The sequence below is a fragment of the Erpetoichthys calabaricus genome, chromosome 1 (assembly GCF_900747795.2).
Source record: "Erpetoichthys calabaricus chromosome 1, fErpCal1.3, whole genome shotgun sequence".
Taxonomy (NCBI): Eukaryota; Metazoa; Chordata; class Cladistia; order Polypteriformes; family Polypteridae; genus Erpetoichthys; species Erpetoichthys calabaricus.
The window spans coordinates 353,951,587-353,968,153 of NC_041394.2; the positions used below are offsets into that span (position 1 = coordinate 353,951,587).

The following is a 16,567-nucleotide window of genomic DNA, read 5'->3' on the forward strand; positions in this document are numbered from 1 at the left end:
TTCATTTTGTTTTTCTTCAGCCATCCAGAGGTGGATTTGCTGGTGTGTTTTGGGTCATTGTCCTGTTGCAGCACCCAAGATCGCTTCAGCTTGAGTTGACGAACAGATGGCCGGACATTCTCCTTCAGGATTTTTTGGTAGACAGTAGAATTCATGGTTCCATCTATCACAGCAAGCCTTCCAGGTCCTGAAGCAGCAAAACAACCCCAGACCATCACACTACCACCACCATATTTTACTGTTGGTATGATGTTCTTTTTCTGAAATGCTGTGTTCCTTTTACGCCAGATGTAACGGGACATTTGCCTTCCAAAAAGTTCAACTTTTGACTCATCAGTCCACAAGGTATTTTCCCAAAAGTCTTGGCAATCATTGAGATGTTTCTTAGCAAAATTGAGACAAGCCCTAATGTTCTTTTTGCTTAACAGTGGTTTGCGTCTTGGAAATCTGCCATGCAGGCCGTTTTTGCCCAGTCTCTTTCTTATGGTGGAGTCGTGAACACTGACCTTAATTGAGGCAAGTGAGGCCTGCAGTTCTTTAGACGTTGTCCTGGGGTCTTTTGTGACCTCTCGGATGAGTCGTCTCTGCGCTCTTGGGGTAATTTTGGTCGGCCGGCCACTCCTGGGAAGGTTCACCACTGTTCCATGTTTTTGCCATTTGTGGATAATGGCTCTCACTGTGGCTCGCTGGAGTCCCAAAGCTTTAGAAATGGCTTTATAACCTTTACCAGACTGATAGATCTCAATTACTTCTGTTCTCATTTGTTCCTGAATTTCTTTGGATCTTGGCATGATGTCTAGCTTTTGAGGTGCTTTTGGTCTACTTCTCTGTGTCAGGCAGCTCCTATTTAAGTGATTTCTTGATTGAAACAGGTGTGGCAGTAATCAGGCCTGGGGGTGGCTACGGAAATTGAACTCAGGTGTGATACACCACAGTTAGGTTATTTTTTAACAAGGGGGCAATTACTTTTTCACACATGGCCATGTAGGTTTGGATTTTTTTTCTCCCTAAATAATAAACACCATCATTTAAAAACTGCATTTTGTGTTTACTTGTGTTATATTTGACTAATGGTTAAATGTGTTTGATAATCAGAAACATTTTGTGTGACAAACATGCAAAAGAATAAGAAATCAGGAAGGGGGCAAATAGTTTTTCACACCACTGTATAGCATTGTACAAACCAGATAAATAAATAAAGAAGATTACGACAGTGAATTCAGAGAAAAAAAAATGCCTAACAGACAACATAATTGATGGTCTCGCACACACACACAGGTTACAGGAGTATCTTGACATGGAGGTAAACCGAGAGAAGGGTAATAAAGTCAAGTAGAGCTAAAAGCCTTCCTGAACAGATGATTTTTGAGTTGTTTTGTTATTTGATCGAATTAATTTCGGTAGGTCATTCCAGAGTCTGGGCGCTATACAGCTGAAGGCCCTGCTGTCACCCATGGAGTGTAGAGTAGTGAGGGGCACAACAAGATGGCCAGAATCAGAGGACCTTAGTGGGCGGGCAGGCACATAGTGATGGAGAAGGTCACTGATGTAGTTTGGCGCGAGGTTATTTAAAGCTTTGTAAGTTATTAGAATGATTTTATATTCGATTCCGTAAGACACAGGGAGCCAGTGAAGACGGAGCAGGATGGGTGTGATGTGCTCACTGCTGCTGGTCCGTGTAAGGACTCTTACAGCTGAGTTTTGAATAAGCAGGAGCTGTGATAGAAGATTAGAAGGGGCACCTGCCAGCAGTGAATTACAATAATCGATGCGGGATGTGATAAAAGCACGGACAAGTTTCTCAGCATTAGAGAAGGAGAGGAAGGAGTGAACACGGGATATGTTACTGAGGTGAAAGTAAGAAAGTTTCTTTATGTGATTTATGTGGGCGGAATAAGAGAGGGAGGAATCAAAAATGACACCAAGATTCTTTGCAGTAGAGGCAGGTCTGATGAGATCACCGCCAAGATGGACTGGGAAGGAGCTCATTTTATTAAGTTGCATTTTAGTCCCAATTTGCAGGAGTTCAGTTTTGTTGCAATATAAATGCACTTAATGAATGCATACAACATGGCAAAACACAATGCAACACCAGAGAAAAAGCAAAAATGTATCTTTAAAAAGCAAGAGCACAAGATGCCATCCTAGAAAGAGCATAGACTTGACTGTGGCAAACTCTTCATCCTCTAGCTGGACTGTTGGGTTTTTTAATAGCTTCGATGCCACGTGTGTGCTCTGAATTTCTTTGAGTGCCAGTTCACATTTGTGTTCCCCGAGTAAGTTCATGAGTGACATTGTGTTGGTCCGCTGGTTAATTTGACAGGTTGGTCGCAGGTGAACTCACCGAGCTGAGGTGAGACTTGTTCTGGTATTTTGAAAAGAGCAGCAATTAGTGTGAGGGGCAGAGTGCTTGTCAGGAGGAGATGCTAAACACATCGTGTGTACCGACTGACATGATGCGAGAGTTTGCTGTGATCTTTAAATGGGTTTCATTGACTTTGCTGAAGGGGGCAGAGGCATCTTACTTATTGTGATTTAAAGCGGGCATTCGGTAAACACTGGAGTGGTGATTCGTAACCCTGTGTGATTATTCATCGACAACTTGATTAGCAGAGAGGGATCCATTTTTACTTTTTACTCTCAGTGTATTTGTCAGCTGCTCCTTCTATTAGGTCTATAATTATTTATTGCATTTTAAACTAGGGGGGCTGGTGAGTTAAGGTGACATTGGCAGTTTGAATTCAGTCTGCTTCATTTTCTTTTACACCTTTGCTATATGAGATTTGGTTTGCAGGTGGAGGCCTTTTTTAATTTGTAATTCACATTACAGATAATGTTTTGATCATTTAGCCGGTCATTTTTATTAACTGTGTGCAGTTTTGATGCCATGATTGATTCAACTTGTACATTTTTTTTTTACCTGGCTATAGAAAGTCTGCTCGGATGTTATATTATCAATTTTAAGCCATCTCCACTTCTTAACAACAGAAAGAACCTTTACGGTTAGTTTTTGTTTGTTTGGGCATCCCAGGCCCTGAACAAAGTTGTTACAGGGTAGTACTCCCCTAATATAATTAGATATTGTGAGGAGGGGATGCTACATTTAAAACAGTAAAAGTTAGAAATAAAAATGTCACCACTTAAAAACAGCGAGACTATAAGTTGCCATGAAATGAGCAGCTGAGCCTTGACCGCAGCGCATGCTTCATTCTTTTCATGGACTGTTGGGCACTTTAAAACACTTTGGCATCGGGCCTGGTGGCAGGTTATCAAATGCAAATGAGCAGGTTTTCAATTCGTATAATAAATTCTGACCACCATTCTCAGAATTCATAAAAGCTCATTTTTACAGAGAGAGATTACAAATAGAATGGGACAGCAGCAGTAGTCTGGCACATGAAGGTTTACACGTGAGTGACACTCAACCAGCCCTCATTAACAGCAGGACATATCTCAAGGCACGTTACAGAAATTTAAACAATAAAATAAATGAAGATAAATGGAACTGATCATCACAAAAAGCAACAAATGGAAACAATTGCCTCCCAGATTTAAAGAGCAAACATTAAAGGAGTTTAACAAATCAAATAAGTAGGAGGGCATTTTGACTAAGTAAGGGTGTGCACTTCTTTAAGTCGATATGTGAATTGCATGGCTGCTCACCTACGACTACACGGGGGTCCGCTGTCACTCTAATGGACCCTAATGTATCCTGTGAGTAATCCGATCTGCGCTGTAGTGAACTGATGACAGCCTGCATTTAACTGAGGTGCTCAACACAAACATTAAGGCTGTGGGGGTCTGTCTTAAGTGAACAGCAGCTAAAGGACTTCATGATAACACAAAGAAATGGGAATCTCTGAAAATGTCCTCTCTAAATTAAAGAGGACCAAAACAATCTCAGTTAATGTGTGTAGTAAAATAGCCAGCACACCAGTGTCACTGCCTATTTGTAATTCATTAACGTAATGTCCTCTAAACCCCCTTACATACAATTCTTTTCTAAAATGAACTGCTTGTGTCCACAGCCGTTTACACATCAGTCTTTGAAGATATTTAGATGGACAAATGCAACAAAGGCATTAGGAGTCACCAGAGGGTTTACAAATAAATCTGTTTGTGAAAAGTTACTTAACACTAGAATTACCAAAGCCTATGAAAAAACCTGTAAATCCGGCCCACCTTAAATCCCTTCGCACTTCTCCGTCAGTGTCTTTTGTCTTGTATGGATGGAGTGGTGGCTCTGAGGCTAGGGATATGCACTGGCAATCAGAAGGTTGCCAGTTCGAATCCCGTAAATGCCAAAAGGGACTCTGCTCTGTTGGGTCCTTCAGCAAGGCCCTTAACCTGCAATTGCTGAGCACTTTGAGTAGTGAGAAAAGCGCTATATAAATGCAAATAATTATTATTATTTTAAATGTGCCGATCAAGACAAGCAGACTACTATTCCATTACCCCACCGCTGCAGAATGGCCACAAAGTTCTCCCTGTTCCAGCCTTCGTTATCTGGGAGTGAAGTGCTGGAGTTTTAGAGTGGAAATAATAGATCGTTATTTAGAACACATGCATTTCATGTGTGTTCCATTTCTACAATAATCTGTGTAAACACATTGTTAAAACAGAAACATTTTTCATATTTTAGTAATAAATGTTACAAAATATAGACGTAAACTATATAATGTGTGAAGCCTGAAGTCCAAAGATCAAGTAAACACTTTCACAAAAGGTTCAAGGATTATGCAACAGCTTCTGTGGCACAGTGGTAAGAATTGCTGACTTGTAATCAAGAGTCCCCGGTTCAATCCTACACTGCCTTGTATATTTACTGTTTTCAGTAGTGAGCTCCTCTTATTGTTAATATTATACAGTAAACACATACATTTGATTTGTGTCTGTAACAGACGGTGTAAATGTATAGTACTTGCAAAAGTTACTGTTGTTTTTCACTTTTATTCTCTCAGTCACGATACATACTACCACCCCCCAGGGATCTGACGCTGTAACTTTTTATCTGAAACTGGGAATAAACTGTAGATGTGAGTGGTGTTTTGAGACAATCAAACTGGAAATTCTCTGATCTGGATGGATAAAAGCTGACACACAAACGCTGGTGAATCTGCGTTATTCCTATCTCATTTTCACTTAATTTTTTTTATTCAGTTTTATTGTGTGTTCCTGCTTACGCTGAATTAGTATGCGTCTTATGGTCCATGATGTCAAAGCTGCACTGACAAAAAAACATATATATGATATTTGGAATGATTCATTTTATGACCTGTATAGTACATTTTGGAAAACATTGTGGCACAGATGCAACATTATTCATATTCATTCGCGTACCTTCTTGCACTTGTAATCAGTGACCGCGTGTTTTTTTCCCTGAACTTGCCCAGTCTGCACAGGACTTCAGGACATGCAGAGAAAATAATGTTCCTCTACAAGGTGATCCATGAACGCTCTTCATTTCTCAGTGGCCCCCGTACATGCCTTGCACAGTACATGTGCTTTGATCGCCGCCAGGTCAAGCTTGTTATAGCACAAGCAACCAGCCACCTGTGTGCTGCTGCTAGCAATGAATAAGCTCACGCCTTCTGGTGTCGGCGCGCAGCACCGGGGGAAATAAAAAGAAAGAGACAAATATATGTGACATTTGGAAGAAATCATTGTATGACCTGAATCATACCAATCAGAAAACATTGTCACACTAATGCAATATTATTTGAAAACGAACAGCGTCAGATTGGATGTGAATTTATGCTGGCGCTGTTAGAGTCACATTAGAATTTGGGGGGGGGTTGATTTAAGGCAGGAAAGAGCGTGAACGTGACTGAGAGAATAAAAGTGAAAAAAGCTAACTTTTACAAGTACCAAATTTACACCCGATCTGTTTGTTTTCAAATAATATTGCATTAGTGGGATGATGTTTTCTGATTGGTACTATTCAGGTCATACAATAATTTCTTAAAAATGTCGCAGGTGGCTGGTTGCTTGTGCTATAACAAGCTTGACCTGGTGGCGATCAACGCACATGTACTGTACAAGGCATGTACGGGGTCCACTCAGAAAAGAAGAGCGTTCATGGCTCGCCTTGTAGAGGAACATTCTTTCCTTTGCATGTCCTGGAGTCCTGTGCAGACTGGGCAAGATCGGGGAAAAAAAAAAAAAAAAAGCACTGATTACAACCACAAGAAGGTATGCGAATGAATATGAATACAGTAATCCCTCGCTACTTTGCGGTTCACTTTTCGGGGATTTTATATGTAAGCATATCTAAATATATAACATGGATTTTTCGCTGCTTCGTGGGTTTCTGCGGACAATGGGTCTTTTTACTTGTGGTACTTGCTTCCTCAGTTGGTTTGCCCAATTGATTTCATACAAGGGACCCTATTGGCGGATAGCTGAGAAGCTACCCAATCAGAGCACGCAGTTAAGTTCCTGTGTGCTGCTGATTGGCTCAGCGATGGAGTGTTGCATTAACCAGGAAGTCTCATCTCACTCATTCACCATTAACGTGCTACTGCTTCAGGGGCCGTGTCCAAGCGCCAACAGAAGATGCAAATGATTGCAGAAAAGGTAAAAATTTTGGATATGTTGAAGGAAGGGAACAGCTACACCGCTGCAGGCGTCAATGAGTCCACGATTCTTTTTATTTAAAAAGGAGGAAAAAGCATACAAGATCTACGGCTGCAGTGTCCTTTAACCAGGGCGCAAAATGAGTTGCAAGTAAACGTGATAAGGCAGTAGTCTGGATGGAATCTGCTTTAGGAATCTTTGCAACTAGGTCGACGATGTCATGACCGCCTACAAGCTGCTACGTGTACTTCGCTATACAGTAAGTGTAAACTTATCTACCGATTTCATATTGCTTAGCAGTTGTCCCTGTTATTAATAGAGTAAAGGGTGGGTTGTAAACAATACAGGGAGGGTTTAAAAACGTCCAAATACACGTTAAATAATTAAATAAATATGGTGTCCCTACTTCGCGGAAATTCAGTTATCGCGGTCGGCCTTGGAACCTATCTCCCGCGATAAGTGAGGGATTATTGTAATATAAATAATGTTGCATCCGTACCACAATGTACTATACAGGTCATAAAATGAATAATTCCAAATATCATATATATCTATGTCTCTCACTTTTTGTCAATGCGGCTTTAACATCATGGACCATAAGGCGCATACTAATGCAGCGTAAACAGGAACACTCAATAAAACTGAATAAAAAAAAAATTTAACTGACAATGAGATACAAAGAAGGCAGATTCGCCAGCATTTGTGTGTCAGCCTTTATCCATCCAGATCAGAGAATTTCCAGTTTGATTGTCTCAAAACTCCACTCACATCTACAGTTATTCCCAGTTTCAGATAAAAAGTAACAGCATCAGATCCCTGGAGGGGAGGGAGGGGGGACATGCGGGGCAGTAGTATGTATCGTGATTGTGACTTGAGAGAATAAAAGTACTATATATTTACAGCGTCTGTTACAGACACAAATTTAATGTATGTTTTTATTGTATAATATTAACAATAAGAGCAGCTCAATACTCAAAATGGTAAATATATGAAGTTGTCAGGATCAAACCGGGGACTCAATTATACAGTGGTGTGAAAAACTATTTGCCCCCTTCCTGATTTCTTATTCTTTTGCATGTTTGTCACACAAAATGTTTCTGATCATCAAACACATTTAACCATTAGTCAAATATAACACAAGTAAACACAAAATGCAGTTTGTAAATGGTGGTTTTTATTATTTAGGGAGAAAAAAAAATCCAAACCTACATGGCCCTGTGTGAAAAAGTAATTGCCCCCTGAACCTAATAACTGGTTGGGCCACCCTTAGCAGCAATAACTGCAATCAAGCGTTTGCGATAACTTGCAATGAGTCTTTTACAGCGCTCTGGAGGAATTTTGGCCCACTCATCTTTGCAAAATTGTTGTAATTCAGCTTTATTTGAGGGTTTTCTAGCATAAACCGCCTTTTTAAGGTCATGCCATAGCATCTCAATTGGATTCAGGTCAGGACTTTGACTAGGCCACTCCAAAGTCTTCATTTTGTTTTTCTTCAGCCATTCAGAGGTGGATTTGCTGGTGTGTTTTGGGTCATTGTCCTGTTGCAGCACCCAAGATCGCTTCAGCTTGAGTTGACGAACAGATGGCCGGACATTCTCCTTCAGGATTTTTTGGTAGACAGTAGAATTCATGGTTCCATCTATCACAGCAAGCCTTCCAGGTCCTGAAGCAGCAAAACAACCCCAGACCATCACACTACCACCACCATATTTTACTGTTGGTATGATGTTCTTTTTCTGAAATGCTGTGTTCCTTTTACGCCAGATGTAACGGGACATTTGCCTTCCAAAAAGTTCAACTTTTGACTCATCAGTCCACAAGGTATTTTCCCAAAAGTCTTGGCAATCATTGAGATGTTTCTTAGCAAAATTGAGACGAGCCCTAATGTTCTTTTTGCTTAACAGTGGTTTGCGTCTTGGAAATCTGCCATGCAGGCCGTTTTTGCCCAGTCTCTTTCTTATGGTGGAGTCGTGAACACTGACCTTAATTGAGGCAAGTGAGGCCTGCAGTTCTTTAGACGTTGTCCTGGGGTCTTTTGTGACCTCTTGGATGAGTCGTCTCTGCGCTCTTGGGGTAATTTTGGTCGGCCGGCCGGCCACTCCTGGGAAGGTTCACCACTGTTCCATGTTTTTGCCATTTGTGGATAATGGCTCTCACTGTGGTTTGCTGGAGTCCCAAAGCTTTAGAAATGGCTTTATAACCTTTACCAGACTGATAGATCTCAATTACTTCTGTTCTCATTTGTTCCTGAATTTCTTTGGATCTTGGCATGATGTCTAGCTTTTGAGGTGCTTTTGGTCTACTTCTCTGTGTCAGGCAGCTCCTATTTACGTGATTTCTTGATTGAAACAGGTGTGGCAGTAATCAGGCCTGGGGGTGGCTACGGAAATTGAACTCAGGTGTGATACACCACAGTTAGGTTATTTTTTAACAAGGGGGTGATTACTTTTTCACACAGGGCCATGTAGGTTTGGATTTTTTTTCTCCCTAAATAATAAACACCATCATTTAAAAACTGCATTTTGTGTTTACTTGTGTTATATTTGACTAATGGTTAAATGTGTTTGATGATCAGAAACATTTTGTGTGACAAACATGCAAAAGAATAAGAAATCAGGAAGGGGGCAAATAGTTTTTCACACCACTGTAAGTCAGCAATTCTTACCACTGTGCCACGGAAACTGTTGTATTACCCTTGAACCTTTTGTGAAAGTGTTTATTTGATCTTTGCACTTCAGGTTTCAAACATTATATAGTTTATGTCTAAATTTTGTCATTTATTGCTACAATATGAAAAACGTTTCTGTTTTAACAATGTGTTTACACAGATTATTGTAGAAACGGAACACACATGAAATGCATGTGTTCCAAATAATGATCTATTATTTCCACTCTAAAACTCCAGCACTTCACTCCCAGATAATGAAGGCTGGAACTGGCAGAACTTTTTGGCCGTTCTGTGGCGGTGGGGGTATGGAATAGTAGGCTGCTTGCTGCTTGTCTTGATCGGCACATTTACAAGACAAAAGACGCTGACAGAGAAGTGCAAAGGGATTTAAGATGGGACGGATTTACTTATTTTTTTGTAGGCGTTGGTAATTCTAGTGTTAATGACGGAGGACAGCAGCTACAGGACACGGGCCTTCATGAATGTTGGCAGAGAATTTCCGCAATGGGACATTAGCTCTGTTCTAAATAACCCAAAAGACAGTTTGAGGTTCACCAATTTCATTTTGTAGAAGTAAAACAACAAAATAATAAATAATGTTATATTTAACACAGTAATAAATGCCCATTAAATCCAAACTCCTCCCAATATTGTGAGTTCAGCGTCGTGGAGGCCTTATGTGCCTCAGGTGTTACGTCTGGAGATTTGTGCTCCCGATTGGCCGATCTACGGTGGGGATCACTAAGGGGCGGGGTCTGATAAACCCCTTAAATCCAATTTGTTTCTAAAATGAACTGCTTGTGTCCATGGCCATTTCGACCTTAGTCTTTGAAGACTTTCAGATGGTCAAGTGCAACAGAGGCATTAGGAGTCACCAGACGGTTTACAAATAAATCTGTCTGAAATAAGGGTGCTTAAAGACTGAGGACAGCAGCGACAGGACACAGGCCTTCATGAATGTTTGCAGACTTTATTTGAAAATTCCTACAAACAGAACTTCACCTCTGTTTTAAATAACCCAAAAGCAAATTTCACACTCGCCAATTTCATCCTGTAGAAGAAAACAATGGACATAAAAACACAAAATAATAAATGTCTATTAAATCTGAGCTCCTCCCAATATTGTGAGTTCAGCGTCGTGAAGGCCTCGAGTGCCTCAGTCGTCGTTATGTCTGGAGATTTGAGCTCCTGATTGGCCGATCTACTGTGGCTATCCCTAAGGGGCGGGGTCTAATAAAGAACAACACATTGGCACTCATGAATATTCTAATGAAATCAAACGGATCCTTGCACAGAAGGAGGATGCTAAGCTTGCAGGTGGTGTTCACTGATGAGTGCCTGGGGGTGACCCACACAGCCTGGCTGTGCCCAGAACAACAGTAGCCACCGTACAGGACTGAGCTTCCACCTCCTCACCATAGCCGAGTACAAAACAAACACAATCAAAAGTCATTGGGATATGGGAAGAAAACCAGAGTACCTGTAACAGAGGCAGGAGCCAGCTATAGGTCATCAGAGGGTGACTCACATTTATGTTCACAACCACACCAAGCCAAGTTAGATTTGTGACTTCACCAAGTCTGTGCACTTCTACAAAGCGGGAGAAAATGACAACTGCATACAGACCATAAACAGGCAGAGACTCAAATTCAATCTGCAAGAACTGTGAGGCAGCCACACAAACTACAAATCTCCATTAACCCCTCTAATACTCATTGGCAGGGACTACGGATTTGGGCGTCAACAATGAAACAAAGGATTTAGCAAAATTTGACAAAGATCAATGGAATAGAAAAAGAAAAAAAAAATTATCTAAGCAATTTATGTAAATGTCTGCTATCCACACTGGATTAAACGGGTTTCAGATTGTTAGACGATGTAATTGTGTAAAATCACACATCATAGGCAAACTTATTCACTTCATAGCTCTAATGGAGAAGTAACACTGCAGCACTACACTTAACTCCGATTTCTACTTATTTATATTCATTCTCCGCTCGTCTCCACTTAGACTCTCATCCAGTTCGTTTTTAACGCTTTTACTAATCAGACGTGTAAAGCCCGACTGACTCCTCGCTGCGCCTCGGTCAGCAACTCCGTTCTTGTCTTTAAACTGAACACCACGGACTGAATGGAGAACGAAGGCAGAAAGCAAAGCGCTGTGTGTCTGCGTGCGGAAGGAGAGACTCTTTGAGGTTCGAGAAGGACACGCCTGAAGAAATAAAGAAGAGAAGGAGTAGGCGATGTGTTTGGGCAAAGAGAAATAGAAATGGTGCTCGATAACGTGAGGTGAACCGCTTACAACAATGGACAGCAAAGCCAAGCGAGTGACCACAGTGGGATTCATTTGAGTAAAGTCAGGCAGTGGGCTGATGGACACGATCGCGCTGCTCGCCTCTCAATCATGTCGCGTGCAGCGAATATAAACTCCCACGTTCATAAGGTGCCGTTCCCAGACGCCGAGCACTTACCCCTCTGATTATCTGTCGAAGAGTCCTTTTACATTCGTACGCACAACTGCTCGCCTCACTCGACCACACAATCTCAGCTCCTGCACTGCCCAGTGGCAAGTGGCTTCAGGGACGTCGCTCTTGATGACGTTATACATCCATCTCGATATCTACTTGGATGCTTGTCTTTGCACAAAGCTGTCACGTGTGCATGTGATGCGGGAACCGCGACGTCATCAAGAGCGACGGCGCTGAAGCCACGCTGCCGCCTGCCACAACATGAGACGTTGTTGTCAAGTGAGGCGGATGGACGGACGCGTTTAGAAAGAACCGCCGAAAGACAGGCAGGGTAAGTGTTCTGGGGATTGAGGGACGACACTTTATGGACGTGTGAGTTTTCATTCGCTCCACTCTCAGTTACTGCACGCTACTTGAGTGAGCGGCGAGTTCGTGTCCGTTTGCCCACCACTGTAGTTTGCTCAAGTGAATTGCCTGCCTGTGTTTGCTGTTTATTGGTATCTGCTGTTCACTTGACGTTATCGAGTTCTATTTCTTTCTCGGTAAACCATGAAAAATAAGACACGTATACAAAAAAAAAACCCAAAACATTTAAAAGATTTTTATGACTTCTTCTTTCGGTTGCTCTCATTAGGGGTTGCCACAGCGGATCATCTTCTTCCTATTTTTCTGTCCTCTGCATCTTGTTCTGTTACACCCATCACCTGCATGTCCTCTCTCACCCTATCCATAAACCTTCTCCTAGGCATTCATCTTTTCATTTTCCCTGACAGCTCTATCCTTCGCATCCTTCTCCCAATATACCCAGCATCTCTCCTCTGCACATGTCCAAACCAACGTAATCTCGCCTCTATGACTTTGTCTCCCAACCGTCCAACTTGGTCCGACCCTCTAATGTACTTATTTCTAATCCTGTCCATCCTCGTCACACCCAATGCAAATCTTAGAATTTTTCACTCTGCCACCTCCAGCTCTGTCTCCTGCTTTCTGGTCAGTGCCACCGTCTCCAGCTCATATAACATAGCTGGTTTCACTACCGTCCTGTAGACCTTCCCTCTCACTCTTGCTGATACCCGTCTGTCACAAATCACTGCTGACACTCTTCTCCACCCATTCCACCCTGCCTGCACACTCTTTTTCACCTCCTTTCCACAATCCCCATTACTATGTACTGTTGATCCCAAGTATTTAAACTCTCCACCATCGCCAACTCTACTCCCTGCATCCTCACCATTCCACTGACCTCCCTCTCATTCGCACACATGTATTCTGTCTTGTTTCTACTGACCTTCATTCCTCTCCTCTCCAGAGCATATCTCCACCTCTCCAGGGTCTCCTCAACCTGCTCCCTACTCTCGCCACAGAACACAGTGTCGTCAGCAAACATCATAGTCCACGGGGACTCCTGTCTAATCTCGTCTGTCAACCTGTCCATCACCACTGAACATGGGAAAGGCACTATATAAATAAAATGTATCATTATTAAATAAGGGCTCTGAGCCGATCCCTGATGTAATCCCATCTCCAACCTGAATGCATCTTTCACTCCTACCTCAGACCTCACCATTGTCACACTTCCCTCGTACATATCCTGTACAATTTTTATGTACTTCTCTGCTACTCCTGACCTCCTCATACAATACCACATCTCCTCTCGAGGCACCCTGTCATATGCTTTCTCCAGGTCCACAAAGATGCAATGCAACTCCTTCTGGCCTTCGCTAAACTTCTCCATCAACATCCTCAGAGCAAACATTGCTTCTGTGGTGCTCTTTCTTGGCATGTTGGCTCACTGATCATCACCTCAATTCTTAACATAGCTTCCACTACTCTTTCCCATAACTTCATGCTGTGGCTCATCAATTTTATCCCCCTGTAGTTACTGCAGTCCTGTACATCCCCCATATTCTTAAATATCAGCACCAGTACACCACTTCTCCACTCCTCAGGCATCCTCTCACTTTCCAAGATTCCATTTAACAATCTGTTTAAAAACTCCACTGCCATCTCTCCTAAACACCTCCATGCTTCCATAGGTATGTCATCTGGACCAACAGCCTTTCCATTCTTCATCCTCTTCATAGCTGTCCTTACTTCCTCCTTGCTAATCCGTTGCACGTCCTGATTCACTATCTCCACATCATCCAACCTCTTCTCTTTCTCTCGTTCTCTTCATTCATCAGCCTCTCAAAGTACTCTATCTGCTCAACGCACTCTCCTCGCTTGTGAGTACGTTTCCATCTTTATCCTTTATCACCCTAACCTACTGCACATCTCTCCCAGCTTGGTCCCTCTGTTTAGCCCACCGGTCCTTTTCTCCCTCCTTAGTGTCCAACCTCTCATACAACTTATCATATGCCTTTTCTTTAGCCTTCATCACCTCTCTCTTCACCTTGCGCCTTATCTCCTTGTACTCTTGTCTACTTTCTGCATCTCTCTGACTATCCCACTTCTTCTTTGCCATCCTCTTCCTCTGTATACTCTCCTGTATTTCCTCATTCCACCACCAGGTTTCCTTTTCCTTCTTCCTCTTTCCAGATGTCACCCCAAGCACCCTTCTTGCTGTCACCCTTACTAAATCTGCTGTAGTTTCCCAGCGGTCTGGTAACTCTTCACTGCCACCCAGTGCCTGTCTCACCTCCTCTCTAAACTCAACCTTGCAGTCTTCCTTTTTTAACTTCTACCATTTGATCCTTGGCTCTGCCCTCACTCTCTTCCTGTTCTTGATCTCCAACGTCATCCTGCAGACCACCATCCTATGCTGCTTAACTACACTTTCCCCTGCCACCACTTTGCAGTCTTCAATCTCCTTCAGATCAACTCTTCTGCATAGGATGTAATCTACCTGTGTGTATCTTCCTCGACTTTTGTACGTCACCCTATGTTCCTCCCTCTTGTAAAACTACGTATTCACCACAGCCATGTCCATCCTTTTAACAAAATCCACCATCCTCTGACCTTCTTCATTCCTCTTCTTGACACCCTACCTACCCATCACCTACTCGTCTCCACTGTTCCCTTCACCAGCATGCCCATTGAAATCCACTCCAATCACCACTTTCTGTTCCTTAGGTACACTGTTCATCACTTCATCCAACTCACTCCAAAAATCTTCTTTCTCACCCATCGCACACCCAACTTGTGGTGCATATGCACTAACAACATTCATCATCACACCTTCAATTTCCAGCTTCATAATCATTACTCTGTCTGACACTCTTTTCACCTCCAAAACACTCTTGACATACTGTTCTTTCAGAAAAATTCCTACCCCATTTCTCTTCCCATCTACACCATGATAGAACAATTTGAATCCCCCTCCGATCCACCTGGCCTTACTCCCCTTCCATTTATTCTCTTGCACGCACAACATATCAACCTTCCTTCTCTCCATCATATCTGATATCTCTCTCCCCTTACCAGTCATACTGCCAACATTCAAAGTTCCTACCCTCCGTTCCACTCTCTTTAGTTTCCTCCTCTCCTCCTGCCTCTGGACACGTCTTCCCCCCTCTTCTTCAGCCAACAGTAGTCTAATTTCCGCCAGCACCCTGTTGGCTAACCATACTGTTGGCAGTCGTTGTTAACCCGGGGCTCGACCGATCCGGTATGGAAATTTGTATTGTTGTCCGCATATTGATTTGGCAAAATTTTACACCGGATGCCCTTCCTGATGTAACCCTCCCCATTTATCCGGGCTTGGGACTGGCACGAAAACGCACCCTGGTTTGTACATGCCCTGTGGACTCTTCACACTATCTAAAAATGTTGCTGTTATCACTCTTTCATGATCATTCTATGCTCTTGCTGTTCTGAAGTATTGCACTTTTGCTTGCTTTATCGCCTTTACTATATTACATACAATTTAATTGTATAAGAACTATGCTACCTATGATTAGACGGTATGGCAGAAAATTGATACTGCTATTTTATTGTGATTACGTTTGCATGTTATATCATAGTATAATCTACAATATGTGTACAGTACATACTTTTCAGTCAAAATTCAGTTTCAGTGCTTCTGTTTGCTCTGTTTCATAGGTTAATAGTGGGTACTTCTGCTTTTACGTTAATTTTCATAAGGACCATTTTAATCAACTGAAGTAATCCCAAAATGTAAGTAAGTAAGGGCACAGGTCCGTTTTATAAACGACTGAAATTACATAACACTGCTGAATTAATGTATCCATCTACTCTGATTGGTTTACTGGTTTGCACCCAAATGACTTCCTGATCATATGAGCGTCTTTTCCATCACACTTTTGTTGTTCTCGTATCTCTTAGACTGAACTGTTATCTTTGAAATCTCTGTGTATGTGACAACAGCAGCAACAACAACATTTATTTCTATAGCACATTTTCATACAAATGGTGTAGCTCAAAGTGCTTTACAAGATTAAGAAAGAAAATATATAAAAATAAGATTAGGTAATGCTAAGTAACAAAGAATAACGTATTCGGCTTGAGAAAAAAAGAAAATCTGCAAGGGTTCTGAGGCCACCCAGCCACCACTGGGCATTCTACCTAACATCAGTGATCTCAATTAGTCCTCATGGTTTTCAGGCTTCACGTGGAAGAATTAGACGATGCTGGACCTCTGGCCTTCAATCCATCAATGTAGGGACATCACAGTGCTTTGATCAGCTGGTGGGGGTGCAAATCGGCACCACAGAAAACCTGACAATGAACAGCAGAGAAAGTAGGGATTAGTATGTGGTGTGGAGCCATGGTAAAAGAAAGATCATTAACCCTGATATTCTGTATATGGATTTAATCTAAAATGAAGCTTTGAGAAAGCCATGTTAAAATCTTATATATAATTTGCCAGTCTCCTCACTCACTCACGTCCATCCGA

The 16,567-nt window shown here is 42.1% G+C and overlaps 2 protein-coding genes across 4 annotated transcripts in view; both read left to right on the forward strand.

The window, feature by feature from the left end:
* The window catches only part of LOC114668867 (gastrula zinc finger protein XlCGF57.1-like), a 148,070-nt gene that overhangs the window by 66,627 nt on the left and 64,876 nt on the right, over window positions 1-16,567 (forward strand). The gene's annotated exons all lie outside the window — the stretch shown is intronic.
* LOC114668670 (gastrula zinc finger protein XlCGF26.1-like) overlaps window positions 11,947-16,567 on the forward strand; it is a 68,271-nt gene continuing 63,650 nt past the window's right edge. Inside the window, exon 1 of one of the 3 annotated variants that reach the window (XM_051925849.1) lies at window positions 11,947-12,049. The gene's annotated coding sequence lies outside the window, so the exon portion shown is untranslated. The remainder of the gene's footprint in view (window positions 12,050-16,567) is intronic. The other 2 variants (XM_051925836.1, XM_051925859.1) reach the window with 2 other exon arrangements.